Genomic DNA, 14,734 nt, shown 5'->3' with positions numbered 1-14,734 from the left:
TTATTTAAAATTTATGTTAAAAAAGCACCAAAGTAGGCATCAAAGGGGCTGAGATTTAGTTCAAACCCACTACTAATTAGACATTTTACTTTAAACAAATTACTCTCATCTGGCCTCAGTTTCCTTATTTGTAAAGTGAGACAATGTACTACATGAGTCACAGGCCATTTTGTATAGCTCTAAAAGCCCATTGACCAAAATTAGTGATCAAGAGATTTACTCTAATGAAAACTTTTTTTATTGTTCTTAGTATTCCAGTTGACATGTGAATGGAGGTCTGTGTTTTGGTGCTCTAGAAAGTTCACTAAAGTGTTTATCATTAGTAGAAAAAGAAGTCACAAGGCTTAAACTGTGTGTTTGGACCTTAGGTAGCTTTCTCATGTTGTAAGTTGAGTAATGATCTTATGAGCAAAATACCCATCATGGTAAAGGAAAAAACCAATACAATGTTTCCCCTTCCCCCCATCCTCAATACACACACAAAATCAGTGCTTGATTAAATACTTAAGTCTATTATTAAATAATTGCTTACTATATCAATATAGAAGTATTAGATAATATCATGTTTGGTTGCTGGATCTCATCTTTTCCCTTCAAAATGGTTTCTGGGTAGATATTTGTCATGCTAGTCAACATCTGGACTTGAAGTTAGAAGACTAATACCATGTAGGATGATAAATATGGAGTTAAAAGGGACCTTAGAAGTCATTTCATTTAACCCTATAATATAGTTGATAAGGCCAAAAGAACTAAAGCAATTGGCAAAGTCTCTCATATTACTCTAAATGATGGTAAGAGATTTAGCACCTAAGTCCTTTGATTCCACATCCATGGATATTTGAGTCCAACAGCTGTTAGCTTCCTGATGATAAGGAATTTTATTCAATTCTTGAACTTCAGTGTCTTCCACTATAAAATAGGAATCATTGTCCTTCCTAGCTCATAAGGCTATTGTAAGGAAAATGCTATGTAAAATTTGGTATACATGGGAGCTCTTATCAGAGATGAGTTTTTCTAGTTTCAGTAAAGAAAATAAAATGTAAAAATTTGAATATTAGTACAAACAAAAGGTAAAATTGATAAGCACCTTCAGTTCAAAGTTCCATTTTCTTTATATAATCCTTAGTGCCTTATATATGCAAATAACACACTCAGGTAGCAATTTAAGATTAGCATAGTGCTTTATAGGTATTTCATTTAGTCCTCACAGGGTTGTTGTTATAATTTTTATCTATTTTACAGATGAGAAAACTGATTCAGAAGTTGAATAATTTGTCCATTGTCACACAGCTTGAACTCAGGTCTTCCTGACTCTAGGTTCAACATTATATATTCATTATTCCACCTGTCACTCAACTCATCTGTGGCTTTGAGAAGCTATAATGTACAGTGGCCACACCCCAATTTAACCAAATTAGCAAGTAGGCTGAAGGTAAATAATCAGCTTCAAATCTTTTGATGAATTAGTGGGATGTATACCCCAAGCACATAAAGACTTGGAATGGACAAAGGAGACCAGTTTTTTCCAATGACCAGGAAGGTAGCTGAAGCAGACCCTGGGGAGTGTGCTTAGGGCTCATTGCAGAACAGAGAGATGCTGGTCATCTGCTGCATTTTAGGCCATCACCCATCATCTTGATGTTTGTCTTGCCACTGGATTTCAATAGTTCTGAAAGAGAGAATAAGGCTGATATTTTTGTGCAGCTCTGCCTTATTTAAATCCAATTCATGGATAAGGTAGGCCATTGTTATCTTGATCATTGGTCCTCTTCAAAAAGGAAGAATGAACACCAATCACTTACCAGCTTCTAAATCAAGCAATTAGAATTTTTTGAATGTTTGCACTGTGACCAAGATTATATTCTTCCCTATTGAAAATATAAATGTATTACTCCCAGAAAGATTTCCACTTAGTTGAGGAAGATAAAACTAATGCAAATGAGATTCATGACAGACAAGGTCACTGCCTTCGAAGATAAAAGTGAATAGGTCAATGAAATCTTATGGTGATATTTCTTAAGTTGGAAAATATTTTTAACACTTTGAAGGAAATATCAAAAACCATTTAGTTCAGAGTTTCATGATGTGATACAAAGAATTCTATGTTTAGTCAGAGAATTCATATTTAAATCCTGATTTTTTTCATTACCTATGTGGTTTGGGGTAAATCATCTGATATCTTTAGGTTATACTCAGCTTCCATATTTATAAAATGAGGAATGTAGTAAATCATTTTTAAGGCACCTAGGATCCCTTCTAACTTTAAATCTAAAATCCTGTGACTCTTCTTATCTCATAGTTAATCTTCAGCTGTCTATTGAATATCTTGACCTAGATATCTTAAATTCAACATTTCCCAAACTGAACTCCTTATCTTTTCACCCAAAATCTACCTATCCTCTTAACTTTTCTCTTACTACTGAGGGCATCATCATCTTCCCAGGCTAAAAATATAGGTGTCTTTATTTTACTCTTCATTCTCTTTTACACACTCCAATGTTCAATCTGTTGCTGAGTTTTGTCAATTTAATCTTTATAAGATTGCTCATCAAGACTCCATTCGTCTCCTCCTTCCCTTTTTTGACATGATCACTACCTTGGTAAAAGCTCTCATCACCTTATGAGTGATCTCCTGAAATAGACTATGGCTTTATTTCCCTACTACAAATCTCTCCCTATCTTCCACTCAGCTGTCAAATGGATCTTCCTAGAGTACATGTCTTACCATTTCAAACCCCACCCACATTCATTATACTCCAGTGGCATTTTTTCTGACTTTTCCCCCATCTATGAAATTCTCTCCCTCCTCAACTAGATCTCCAAGGCTTCTTTCAATTCCAAGCTAAAATTCTACTTTTTACAAAAAGTCTTTCTTGATCTCTTTAATACTAGCATCTTCTAAATGATCATCTCTAATTATTGTGTATAAATCCTGCTTATACAGAATGATTTGTATGTTATCCTTCCCATGAAATTGCGAGTTCCTTAAGAATAGAAACTTTCTTTTCTCTTTGTGATCTCAGTTCTCTATATATCTGAGTTATTATTCATTTTCTTTACCCACTAATAAAAAGCAGCCTAAACTGATTGTATCTGAGCTTTCACAATCTCTCTCTGGCATTTCTGCCCCATCTTTGCATCCATTACTATATGATTATAAGATCATAGATTTAAAACCAGAAGAAAACTTAGAGGTAACGAAATTTGATATCCCCATTTTATAGACGAGGACATTAAAACCTGGAAAAATTAAATGTTTGCCCAATTTGATATAACTAGCTAGTATCTAAGGAAGGTTGGAACTTTCCTCTTGACGCCAAATCCAGCAGTCACAGAATGATAGTATTTGAAAGTTGGAAGGTACCTTGGTAGCCATCCAACTAAGATACCAGAAGAAGCCCCACTCTAGCATATGTGACAAGTGACCACAGAGTCTCAGTTTGAAGACGCTCTTTTCCCATCCAAATTCAGACCAGACTATTCAGCCTTTTCTCTACACTCCGCAAATCGGACCCATATGTTCTTACACTCCTCTATATTTTACTGAAACTCTGAATAGTCTTAGATTCTGATAGGTGCCTAGAATCAGGCTACAATAGCCACTTCCTGGCTCTCTTCAAACCACTGTTTTCATTCAATTTGCATTTTGGCCACTGGAACTCTCTCTTTTTCCTACCCTCTACTACTCCTAATATGCTAAGTCCCCCAAAGAAGAACTTTCATCTTCAAAATCAGACTACCCCCAGTCATCTCCAAAACATGTCTCTGTGGACATGTGGACTCTGTGGACTCTACCTTTCTAATTCTAACTCCCCTATATGTAATAATGTTTTGGAATTAGCCCATATATGGCTCTCAAAGCCAACTTTTTAGATTTTCAGTGTGAGCAATTACATCTAAGGAATCAGCAAACATTAGAAATCAGTATTGATTTTTTGCTTTGTCATATTATCTAGACTTAAGAATATGGTGGAGAAAATGTTAATATGGATCAATTTTAAAATTAGGTCCCTGCATACATTTTTTTTTCAGAGAGCCAGTTGTTAGACTTTACCAGCACACCTATGCCTTTATGACATTTTCTGTTAACATATAATTCCTTAAGGGCAGAAAATGATTTAGTTATCATACCTAAATTTTTCTTTCTTTTTTTCCCTCCCTTTCTTTCTTCTGTCCTTCCTTTTTTTACTTTCTTCTATTATTTCTTATTTTCTCTCATGTATTCAAGGAAGAAGAACATATTTCTTAAGGCAGCATATCTAATTTTTAAACAGCTCTAATTATTGCAAAGATTTTTCTTGACACCAAACTTGCTCTTTGTTCCACCTTCTGGATCCAAATAAAGTAAATCTAGACCTTCCTCCATTTGACAGTCCTTTTAAGACATTTATCATGTCTTCTCTCATCCCCAAGTCTCCTCACTGCACAGTCCCATTTTCTTTTTCAGTTAGTCCTTGCATGTCACAGACATAAGGCTCATCACCATTCTGGGTGCCCTTCTCTGGAAGCTCTATAACATGATACTCCAGATGAAATTTGATCAACAGCATAAAACATTATCCTTATTAAAGGAAGCCATAATTCTCTTAATGCTGCCCAAGACCTCATTTGCTTTTTTGGCTTCTATAGCAAACTACTAACTCATAATAAGTTTGATGTCCATTACATTCACACTCTTCTCTATAGCATGCTAACTTTTCCTCTTATTCTACAAGGGATTTTTCCATTATGTTGCCTATTTTATATTATTGTTCTCTTCCTTGTTTAAGCTCTATCATTTTTAGATCTACATTTTTTATAGATCTGTGGTCACTTTAGGGTTTCTGTGATCACTGTACAAAAAGCACATATAATAAAGACAATCTCTGCCATCAAGAATAGAAAAAAAAATCACTGCCAAAACTGTGCCTCATGGCTCAACCTCTCAAAATATTTGATTAATTCACCTCCTATGTGGACACATGTCTCAAACACAATCTACTTCCAGCCTACGTTCTTAGTCTTACTTCATGTACTATATGCTTTAACCAAACTGGACTCTCAGGTGTTCTATGAACTTGATTTTCTATATCCTGCCTCCATTCATATTGGTTATCCCCTATGTCTGGGTTACCATCCCTTCTTCATCCCCTTGTTTCAGAATCATTTCAGGGATCATGAGGTTCATGTACTACTTCCTCTTCAAAGGGTTCTTTGACAATCCCAGTTGAAATCATTTCTTTTTCCTCAAATTTTCCTGGAGCATCTTTCTGGATCTCTCCTTAGCTCCCTTCTCTACCTACCACACATATAAAATAATTATTAATTTTTAAGGTGCTTTGAACTTTAGTAAGCCTGCCTTGTACTATGATAATTATCTTTGTACTTGTCCTATCTCTTTTCCCCAATTTCCCAGTAGAGTGAAAATTCTTTGAGGAAGAAGACTTTGTCATTTTTATCTTTGTTTCTTTAGTGTTTTTTTGCAGTCCATACACATAATATGCACTGAGGTTGTTAATTTTTTGTATCATGATTGAATAAAGAAGTTCTTCTCCCCACATTCATTTGCGGCTTCTAAATATAAAAAAGATTCGTTCTCTTATCTTTAGAGTAGAAAAGACACTAATCTGATGGTATAGAATAAGCCTTATTCTAATTTTCTTCACATCCTTATCTCTTACATGCCCAATGATCACATTTATTTGTAAATATGTCAGAGATTTGTACCCATCTAAAAAGGAAATATCCAAGACTTAACATTGTAATCTGCTGCCTTTTAATTTTATTTCAATTATAATAAATTGATATGTTTAATATGCACAGGTATATACTTGAAGAAGTTAATAGGAAAAATTTAAACAAACCCAAACTTTAGTTGCTAGCAGAGATTTCATCTGGGTGTTTCTTTTCCTAGTAAAATCTTCATGTTAGTGACCTTTCTTAGAACTGTTTCTAAATCTAGAGGGAATTTTTGTTTTTGGAATTCACATTCCAAATCAAGTTATAGAAATTCAATAAAATACATGTCTCTACTCATGGTACTTTTCTTTGCATGAACTATAATCTCTGTTCCATAACAATTGCCACTAATATTTGGCTGCTATGTAACAGACCACAGCAAATGATATAAATATATTAAACGATGTAACTATTAACATGCTTCATTTGAGTCATAATTAGATTGCACTAACTTTATAATATGCATATCCAGGAACATCTTAACAAACATGTATTTATGAAAAGAAAACAAATTCTGTGATTGTAAACAATTTATGACAGCCATAAGAAATTAGAGACCACTTAAAATGGCATATCTATGTGCATGGAAGAAAGAAACAAAAAGTGTCTCATAGAATCATAAATTACAAGCTGGAAGAGGCTGTCAAGCCCATCAAAACCCATCTCATTTTACAGATGGGGTGAGGGAAAAAAAATATAGATTTCTGTCAACATTTTAAAAAGAGGTTGGAAAGGGTGTAACAGATGTGAAATGTTGCACACTTTCATATGATGTCACTATTATTAGTTTAACATAATAGAATTTATTGAATTAATATATTTCACACATAATAAATGAATATAATATATAGTAAATTAAATTTATTAAATTAAGACTTAGATGTTTTACTTTGTTTACAGAGATTGTATCAATGAGGATAGGCTAGAAATGTAAAAGAAAATAAAAATGTCAATAAAACTTTAAAAAATAACTAACACACACATGAAAACTGTGAAGACCAAGCTAGCATCCTGGATGCCCTAGAATCAGCCGGAGTCAGGATAAGCAAAAGTCTTAGATCTTTATTCTTGGTCTTAAGGGTAGAATTGAAGGGAATGGACACAGCAATCTCCACGCCTTCTTTCTCTTTTTCTCCCCACAAAATGTAACTCTGGCTTGTCTTACTCCACCCTCTAATCCCTCCAACAATTCTTTGCATACACCAACAGATAAACCAGCACAGAATAGTTGGGGGGAGGGGGGTCATTTTCCAAGCATATGCAAAAAAAGTATTGTCTAATAAGTAATTAGCTTTAAGTGCTCGGTTGTCCAAGTGCACTCTGCTCAGAGTGTCAGTCCTTTACAGAAACAACAATGACAATTGAGGTAATAAGTTAAGACTGATGAACCTCTGTATTGTGTCTGGGATATACTGCAGCATATTTAGCATTTATAGGACTGCTTGCCATCTTGGGGGGGGGGGGTGAGGTGGAGGGAGGGAGGGTAAAAAAATCGAAACATAAGCGAGTGCAAGGGATGGTGTTGAAGAGGATTACCCTGGCATGGATTCTGTCAATACAAAGTTATTATTAAATTAAAAAAAAAAAAAAAAAGACTGATGAACCTGATAATTTGAACTCAAATCTTCTTTACCCTAAGTTCAGTGCATGATCCACTACGCTATGTTGACTCTCTTTCCTTAGAGTTCATGAGAATAAGAGACCTTTTTTATCTAAGATAGTATGATTAGAGAAACAAAATTGATTACAATCTTTTTTTGGTTCTCTGCTTCCACTAGGATAGCCACATGAAAATAGATTGGACTGGAATAGTTCTGTGGGCTCAGACAATTAGAATTTTCATAGATACTAAGAAAAAAATGTTCAATTAAGCTATCAATCTATCAAGCTATAAATAATTGATTTTTGTCCAATGTATTCAGTATACAAAGTACCATAGGCATAAAAGAAGTACTTTTGCAAAAAAAAAAAAAATTAAGAAGTATATTGTCTAGACATACATACATGAAATAATCTATTAACTAGGTAATATTGTCCTTGCCCTATGCTCACCAACATTTTTTATCAGTGACTTGAATGAAGGCACAGATGGTGTATTCATTCTATTTGCAGATGACACAAAGTTAAAAAGGATAGCTATTATGTGGGATAACAGTTATAATCCAAAAATATATTGACAAATTAAAAACCTTGTCCAACTCTAACAAGGTAAAATTTAATTAGAATAAAGTTATGTCATAAATGATCACAAACATACAACCAGAGAATTTGACAATTGGAAGGGACCTCTGAAGGAATCTAAAGTACCCTGTTCACAGAAGAAATCTCTACTATAACAGCCTCACAAAGTAGTCATGCAGCTTCTGCTTGAAGATGTCCAAGAAGAGGAAAGCTACCTCTTCTTGACACAGCTTATTCCACTTTTGGAAAGCCTTTATTGTTAGCATTTTTTTTCCTGGAATTCAGCTTAAACAGCTTCTTTGCCCTTTCCTACCCTACTTCCCTTGACAGTCCTCATTATTGGGATTGGAAAGAACTAAGCCTAATCCTTACTTGGGATGAAAATCCTTAAAATACTTGAAGACAAAAGTCAAATTAACCCTCCTATCACTCTCATTTTCTCTTCTCCAATTTAAGATTCCCAGGTCTTTCACCTGACTCTCATATGATGTGGACTCAAGACCCTTTAAAATTTTGATTTCTCTCCTCTGTATACTCTACAGGTTATAAGCATCTTTCTTACATCAGGGTACTGAGAATTGTACACAACATTCTAGGTCATTGATTCAAAGATGGAAGAGACCATTTAAAAATAATTTTAGTTTTTAAAAATTAATGCCACAAGTGTAGGATTAGATAGTAAATATGTTTTGCATGATTGCACATGTATAATCTATATCATGTTGCTTACCATTTCAGGGAAGGGAGACAGCAGGGAGGGAGGGAAATAATTTGAAACTCAGATTTTAAAAAGTCAAATGTTTAAAATTGGTTTTGTATGCAATTGGGGAAAATGTTATTTTAAAAAAAACAAGTGTAGAATTAGGTATGAAGGGTGAGAGTGGTTCATGTGCAGAAAGTCTGTGCATTTTCAATATCTTTTGAGATTGTTATGAGTTAAGAATATGACATGGCAGCCAAAAAAAAAACAAAAAAAACTAACAGAATCTTTGGCTGCATTTGTAGAATTAGAATGCCCAGGACTAGGAAAGCAGGGGTTAATAGTCCCACTGGAATCTGTCAGTTAGGTCACATTTTTGCATACTGTTGATTCTTAGGTGATATATTGTATGTAGGACACTACATGCCAAATAAAATGTGCTTCAGTTAACCATATATGGATTTTCACCTAAAGAAAAGAAAGCTTAGTAGGGTTGTGAATATCATCTTTAAAGTATTTGAAAAGCTGACATTTAGCAAAAGGATTAAGTTTCTTGGGGAGGAAGGTGGAGGTTGCTTCCAGAGGGAAGGATTAGAGCCAGTGAGTGGTTGTATCAAGTAAAATTTTAGATTCATTATAAACCAATGAATCTAAACCTTTAGAACTGCCCAAAAGTTGAACGGCACCTTTGGAAAGACATTGGTACCTCATCACTGGTGGTCTCCAAGAACATTTTGAATTACCGTTTGTAAAGTATACCATTGAAAGAATACTTGCCCCACCTCAGTTGAACTCTGTTCCCTTTAGGGGCCTTCTAAAGCAAATTCTGTGATTCTATAATATATTATAGTAACATAGAGATGTTCTGAATAGAATGATGAACTTTGAGTCAGAAGAATTGGGAGGGAATTGTGCCTCTCCAACAAATTTTGCAACTTTGGACAGGTCACTTAATCCTCCTCATATATAAAATGGAGGTAATGATATATATAGAAACATCATTATCTCCATATTTCCACTATCTGTCTTTCCCTTGCTATAGTGAGGATATTGCTTTGTTAATCTTTACATACTATACATACATACATATATGTATGTATTTATAGTTGTCTAATTTTCTATAAATGATATTAACTCATTTTTAGTGTGTATATATATATGTGTATGTGTGTGTGTGAATTATTGTCATTTGTAGAAAATTTTAAAATTTGACAATTATACATTATAAGATGTTTCAGTATTGTCATCAAGTTTATTAACTTCTACCTGAAACCTTGAAGTTTTATCAATAATTTTGTACATTTGATATATTTGCAACTTTAAAATTTCAGCTACAGTCCAAGTTAGCACAAATTGTTAAAAGGAGCATTAGCCAAATGTTAGAGTGAATGTGCTTTTTCTACTTTTGTTTCAATTGTAAAGAGTATCTACTCTTGGTTAGGATAGCTTCAGAATGAATGTTGATTTTAGAGAAGATACTATGTCTCTGAGATCAATATAATTAGTTCAAATCATTTCTGAATAGAATCATTTGGAGAAATTCGCTACCTATAAGGGATACTTCTTCCACTTGAAATTTTTTCAGATGTTCTCCATGATATTGTAACCACTTGGCTAAGCATATCTCCTATTTATGCCTCTCTTGATACTTGTAATCATTAAGCAGAGATATCGGTGGTTACATTTGTCATTAAGTTCTATATAATATTAACATATGGATAAGGGATACCTTGTTAGAGAAAGAAAGAAATGAAAATTCAAAGTATTTATTAATGCTGACTACGTGCTAGGCATTGTATAAAAGTATAAAAACCTGTCCTCAAGAAGCTTATATTCTAATAGGGAAAGATAATACATATTAGGTGACCAGGAAAGGTTGTTTTGGTCACAGAGCTCACAGAATTTCTGAATGGAGTTGTAAGGTGATTAATTGTCAAATCCTTTGCAGGAACAATAGTAATATTGATTCTTTTTATGGTACTCAAAAGCAAAAGGTAGGAGGAAGTTAGGAGAGCAACATGCTAGAGCATGACAAGACAATAACCGGAGTGAGCATTGTGGGTCTCAGACCAAAAGGATATGATTTCTGGTGTATTTAGGACAGTGAGTTAGTGAAGCAGCATCAACCTAAAAATAATCCAGAATTTATCAACTTAAATATAGCAATAATACATTTTATGAAGATTGCTTAATATAGTCTTTATTACTTTATTGCTTCTCATGAGCTGTGATTTCACCAGTTTGGGCACTTCCCTACAACTTAGTGGACATTTTCAAAAACTGCTCTAGCCAAAAACAGATTTAATAAAACTACTCCATGGAGTAACTACTCCACTGGATATAATCCAGTAAATCACACAGTCCCACAATCAATTCCTAAACATGATGAGGTACAGAGACTTTAATGGGCTTAAGAAGAAAGTAACAACTTTATAATATGTTGTGGAAATATTCTACATAATTTTATATAAACACACATTTGGCTCTTTTTATATAGGTCTAAATGCATGTAAATTTATATATCACATACATGTTACATTACTATTACATCCACATGATTACATAATAAATATAGTAATATTTATAGTCACATTTTCAGGTAAATGTCTTCTTACAGTGAACTTAGTTGGAAAAATGAAATCTTTTCCTGAAGTGTGACTGTCTAAAGCATATAATACTATCTAATATTTATATAATACTACAAGGTGTGTGTGTGTGTGTGTGTGTGTGTGTGTGTGTGTGTATACACACACATACACATACATGCACATACATACATACATTTGTTCAGTCTTTCAGTTGTACACAACTCTTTGTGACCCCATATGAGGTTTTCTTGGCAAAAATACTGGAGTAGTTTGACATTTCCTTCTCTAGTAGAGTAAGGCAAACAGGTTAAATTATATAGCAATGTCTTAAGTCACATTTGAACTCAGGTTTTCTTGTCTCCAGGCCTGGTGTACAATCCACTGAACCATCTGGCATCCAAACCCATACATACATACATATATATATATATATATATATATATATATATATATATATACACATACATTATATATATACATATACATATTTGTTATTTCATTCTATACATATAAAAGCCTTCTAAGATAGGAGCTATTATTAATCTCTCTTTGTGAAAACAAATGGGAAAACTGAGGCAAACAGAGATTAAGTAACAGGTTCAAAATCACACAGCTATTAAGTTTCTGAAGCCAAATTTGAATCCAGTTCTTGACTCCAAGCCCAGAATTATCTGCTATACCACTGAGGGGCTCAGGTATAATTATATGCCTGAAATATTTAAGCTCCACCCCTAATTTGGTAGTGAGGGCCTTGGTTAGTATTCTAAACCTCCATGTGACACCTCTATTAGTTGCATATGCAAATCTAAAGCACAAAATGTCCAGAAGAAAGAACAACAAAGTGTAATGCATTATAATACACCAATATGAACTTTTTGGTCTTATCACTGAGAGTAAGTAAAGTATCACATTATATAATCATGGGTTTGAAAGGGAGCTAGTCTAATCTATCTTTCTACTCCTAGGAAAGATTATACTTACAATCTTCAGAGGGAAGGTTATCCATCAACACTCATTTTTCTAAATTGTCAGGCAAGAACACAGTCTTCTAATAGGAAAGTTGAACACATTCTTTTTATCAGAGTGAAAAACTTCTCTCTCTAGAGATATCAAAGCAGTGACCTTAGCAACTAAACCTTTTTCCAGGACAATTCTCCTTTTTTTTCCTAAAGACTTCTCTCTAAACTCAGTAAATTCAGTTTAAGATTATTATTTCTGGCCCACCATATGAAAGCATTATTCGTTCATGTCTGCTATTGTACCTATGAAATCAGAAGCTGGGGACAGCAGCACAATAGAATGAAAGCAAAAAAAAAAAAAATTTAAGTCTTTTCTGAAAATTTTCTTACTCTTTTTGGCTGGTTCTGGTTAAATCATTCTGGTTGAATGATGACTAGAGTTGCCCAAACTTTTTTCTCTTCACATTGAGCCCTGATTGTTAAAAATAAAGAATTTATGAGGTACAGCATGCCCATGGCTCTCTGCAATAAGACATCTGTCAAATATAGGGTCATAAAAGTGTCAGGCATCTGTACGGTGTAATGTGCCTTATGGTGCGGCCTCTTTACAACAGAAATGCCACTGCATTTTCTTCAGAAAAGTCTGCAGTATGGCATTTCCAGCAATTAGGAAATATTAACCTTCAGAAACAAATTCCACAGTGATAAGAACAATTCTAAAATATTACTAAGCAAATGGAGAAGACTGTCTTTAAGATGGAAAATAGCATTTAGGTTTTTATTCTTTAAAAAACAAAGTCTCTCCTACATTTTCATTTGTAATTGAGCAACTTTCAAGGTTATCCTATGAGCCCATTCTGACTAATAGTGAAGTAATATAAAAAAGATGGAATACAACAAATATGTTGCCAACTTCACCAGAATATTTGAGTCAACTATAAATAGAGTTTGACTAATAGAGGCATATCACTAAAACAAAACAAAATAAATGAACAAAAATCCTTACTGTTGTTTCAGTATCTGGGATTAAAATTGAGGACATAAAGTCACGAGGCTTTCTATTATGTCCCCTTAATATCTGTGGTTCCATTTATTGTTTGGTTAAGTTATCCCCAAGAAGTCTTACAGGCTGAAACTATAAGTAGGTTCAAGATGGTTTTGTATACATTCATGTATGAGAAATTGATAGGCCTTGAGCATCTACTGATGTCTTTATACTTCTCTAATCTTTTGGGGGATGGTGTCATTCTGAGTAATCCTTAATGATAGAATACCAAATTGGATGGCACACTAACCTGAACTAGAATGCTCTTAAGTTTTGATAATCACAGTTTTCATGGAGTTGTTGAAAGGAAAACCAAAATCATTTAGTGACTTTAAAATGCTAATTACTAGTGCATATCAATGCTAAGGGCTTTTGTCTTGCATATTGTCATTCCTAGTAAAGTAACATAAAAGGGGCTTTTTTCTGACTCATTTTTCAAGTGATCTAAGAAATAATCCTCATGTTCCTCTTATACATTTGCCTCCTCTTTTCCCTGTCCCTCAAGAACACTGTTGCTAGCTTCCCTGACTGATTTAAATTATCTTGTTGTTAGCAGGGGCTGGTAAGCATTATTGCTTACCAATGCTAAGCAAGATAAACAAATCTGCCAGTGAGCTCTGAGGTCATAGAAACTTATTCTTCTCTATAAATGTGATTTTCTTTTAGCTCTCTCTTCCAGCAAAAGAAAAAGGCCTTCCTTTTAAATGTAGCCCTTAAGGTTAACAAAAATCAGTGATCTCATTCACCCATTCCTTCCTGCTGGATCACAGACTAACATTCTCATTGGTTCATCATTTATTTATGAACCGCTAAATTCTAAATTTCAGTGCTAGGTCTATCATATTCTCCTGCTTTGTTCTATTAGCTCTAAAACCCTAAATAAGTTCCAGTTGATCGAAATTTTTTTCCTCCTAAAAGTAAAATAAATAAATTCTCTCTCTTAGCCTCATCTTTTGTCTAAGCTTTGAGTGACATAGAAATGCAGAGCTCAGCATGTCATTGAGATTTCATAGTACACAAATAAGATCAAAATTGAATCCCACAAATACAGAACAAAAACTTGCATTCCCAGATGCCCATGCCAGGAGAAAAGCTGCTTTTTTCTAGGAAGTAGAAGAGATTTAATATCAATGAAAGCTCATTGAAGGCAGGACCATCTTTTGCCTGTGCCTGGCACATAGTAGGAGCTTAATGGATGTTCATTGAGTATTTGATTGATCTGATTCTCAAGACAGCTGCTCCCTTAATTCCACGATGTTGCAGCTCAGTATTAGTCCAGATTTTCTAATAGGATGCCATTAGTTTTAGTCTGCACTATCTGGTTCCTTCTTCAGCCTAGCTCTGTTCTCCTATTACTTCCTGGGAATTCAAGAGTGACCTTCCCCAAATCTCATTTGATCCCCTATTTCAAAGGCAGATTCCACTTTGATTTATGATAATGACAGGCAGCATAATTTAAAGAATGGAAATTGAATGGCTTCAGAGTAAGGTTGACCTAAGTCATATCTTGCCTCTGAAAGAACAGCCCATGCTGGATATCCCA

General features: G+C 34.1%; 1 protein-coding gene across 8 annotated transcripts in view; it reads left to right on the top strand.

Moving 5' to 3' along the window:
• The window catches only part of MAGI2 (membrane associated guanylate kinase, WW and PDZ domain containing 2), an 895,053-nt gene that overhangs the window by 659,173 nt on the left and 221,146 nt on the right, over nucleotides 1–14,734 (top strand). The window lies entirely within an intron of this gene.

Source organism: Antechinus flavipes, chromosome 5, assembly GCF_016432865.1.
Source record: "Antechinus flavipes isolate AdamAnt ecotype Samford, QLD, Australia chromosome 5, AdamAnt_v2, whole genome shotgun sequence".
In the NCBI taxonomy this organism is placed as follows: Eukaryota; Metazoa; Chordata; class Mammalia; order Dasyuromorphia; family Dasyuridae; genus Antechinus; species Antechinus flavipes.
Note: the sequence above shows the minus strand (reverse complement) of the source record. Positions and strands in the feature narration are given on the sequence as shown.